We start from the raw sequence: 3,068 nt of genomic DNA, 5'->3' as shown, positions 1-3,068 counted from the left end.
ACTATGAGATATCATCTCACCCCAGTAAGTATAGCAAAATTTGACATAACAGCAAGCAACAAGTGCTGGCGAGGTTGTGGAGAAACTGGAACCCTTATTCACTGTTGGTGGGAGTGTAAAATGGTGCAACCACTGTGGAAGGCAGTATGGCACTTTCTCAAAAAATTGCAAGTGCAGATACAATTTGACCCAGCAATTCCACAACTGGAAATATACCCCAAAGAGACGATAACTGACATCCAAGCAGATATATGCACACCCATGTTTATTGCAGCTTTGTTCACAATAGCAAGGAGTTGGAAGCAACCTAAGTGCCCATCAACAAACAAATGGATAGAGAAGCTGTGGTATATTCACACAATGGAATACTATGCTGCATTGAAAAACATGGAATTCATGAAATATTATTCAAAATGGGTGACCCTGGAGTACATATTCTGAGTGAAATATCTCAGTCACTAAAGGACAAATACTGCATAGTGCCACTGTTGTAAAATAGGACTGACATCGGCGTTGGGGGAGAGAGAAAGATGGGATAAATAATGTATACTGCATTGAAACAGATGAGGGAGAAAACTGTTTAAAAGGGATATGTGATTAGATATTATTGTCATGACAGGAGTCCAGAACAAAGGCTGCATAGTGGAGTGGAACTGGGGAGGAGGGATGGTAAAACAATGAAAGATTTTTTCTTTTAATTTTCGAAGAGCAGAGTGTCCTTGAGGGGAAGAGTGGGCAGGGAGAAAAGTGCAACAATGTGTGAATGGAAATCTAAAATCCCTGTAAATTTTCATTAAAATTAATAATAATAGTTACCTACAACTCAACAGCTCTTAATAAGTACAACAATATGTCTAAGAAACATTGATACGGAGTTCCTCAGAAGGTTGTTGAGTGTTTGAGTTTGTAAATGTATGGAATGATCAAAACTGAACATATAATTGTGATCATCACAAGCACATACAACATAGAATTAAAATCATGTCAAGCGCATGTTCTTATTGTTAATCATTACAGGAGAGACCATCCACCACTTAAATTAGACTCCCTGCCCATTTTCTGGAAATCTCTTTGCACATTCTGTGGCCTATTAAAGAATTTATGATTTATTCCAGATTTGCCAATTTCACTTCACACACATATACTGGTGTGTGTAATAACGGTGCTTTATCTTGTTTTTTTGTAGGCTTCCATGATAATACAAAGTTATATACAAGTCTATTAGCCACTGGATTGAAGTAGTGACAGTGGAAAAATTAAAGAGGTTTGGGTCAAAATATGAATATTTCAGAATATTTAAAAAATGTTTCAGAATTCCCCTAAATAATAAACTACTTGGAAAATACACCATTTACTTTTACAATATTCCATACATTTTATTAACAATTGCTTCAGTTAATATTAATGAGATGCTGATCATAATATACACTTTGGAGGACAGCTGTCACTCCAGTAGATTCATTCCTGATTCAATTAGATGTTAACATACACTGCTTATAATAATATATAAAAAAATTGTATTTAAATAACAAGTAATGACTTCTAAAGAGCTTCCCAAACTGATAAAATTATAATGCACCACAACATTGTGACACAAAGACAATAGATATCTGTAAGTCATTTTGAAATAAAAAAACTACAGTTCAACCTCATTGAGTGGTTTGCTTAGGTCCCTACACATAGCCAGTATTGGAAAATAATTGGAGCACATATATTTTGACAACTAACCCCAGTACTCTTTTGACTCTGCCAGTGTATTCTAAAATATCACTCACATTATCTAACACAGAACATGCACTGATTTTTTACTTTTTCCTGAAAATTATTCAATCTGGTCTTCAATAGAGGCATATTTTCCTTCTCTGCGATCTAATTTATTTTCATGCTTGATAAAATTCACATGGCTTCCATCTGTGCAAAACATACTATCCATTTCTTCTCACATTGAATTGATTCTGTCTCATTGCAATGCTAGAGAACAGAGAAGAAGGTCTGAATAGGGACTTTAAATTTCTAATTTTTATGGAAGGAAACTCTAGTGGCTTAGTGATAAGAAGACGTGCTGCAATCCTGAAGGCACGAGGTTTGACCCTACCAGCTGCATTCATTATTGTGTGCCATCAAGTCAACTACAACTCACAGTGACTCATACTGCGACTCATACTATGCATATCTTTGAATTCTGCTCCATTCTGAGCCAATCTCTGACATACCTACCCTAATTAATCCAGTTATTGTGCCAGTCCATCTCATCCAGGGTTTTCCTGTGCTGTGCTAGCCCTTGACCCTTCCAAGCATTATATCCTTCCCTAAAGACTGGTCCCTCCTAGCTACATGACCAAAATATGTGAGACAGAGTTTAAAAATCTTTGCCTCCCCAGGGATCACTTTTGTTTCACCTTCTTCAGGTCAGACCTGTTAGTGCTTTTGGCAGTTCACTTCAATACTCTTCTCCAGCACCACAATTCAGAGATGTCAATTCTTCTTCTGTCACTGTTAGTCATTTTCCAGCTCTCTGATTCATACTAATTGTAAAGACTATGGATTGGATCAGGCACACCTTAGTCTCTACACTGATTTCTTTGTTCTTCAGTATTCTGGAGATGTCCCTAAGGAGCAGATTTCCTAATGCAGTTTGACTTTTGATTTCCTAACTGCTGGTGCCGAAAGTGTTGATTGTGAAACAAAGAAAGTGGAAACTGTTAACAATCTCAATTTTTTCTCCATCTATCATGATGCTGCCAATTGACCTAGCCCAGTGGTGACAATCTTTATTTTCTCTATATTGCGTTTCAATCTATATTGAAAACTTTAGTCCTTGACTATCTGCAGCAAATGTTTCAAGCCCTCTTAATTTTCAGCAAGTATAATTGTGTTATCTGCATAACGTAGGTTGTTGATGATTCTTTCTTCAGTTCTGATTCCACATTCTTCATCAGAAAGGCCAGGTGCCTGAATGATCTGTTCTGAGTACAGATTGAAAAAGTACGGAGACAGCTCTGCAGGAGAAAAAATGGGCGACCTCCTCCCATGCGATTAGCTACTTCTGAAAACTTGGTGGAAGGTCA

Source organism: Elephantulus edwardii, unplaced genomic scaffold (genome assembly GCF_000299155.1).
Source record: "Elephantulus edwardii isolate Elephantulus edwardi_28Jun2011 unplaced genomic scaffold, EleEdw1.0 scaffold00050, whole genome shotgun sequence".
In the NCBI taxonomy this organism is placed as follows: Eukaryota; Metazoa; Chordata; class Mammalia; order Macroscelidea; family Macroscelididae; genus Elephantulus; species Elephantulus edwardii.
This window is presented reverse-complemented; position numbering follows the sequence as displayed.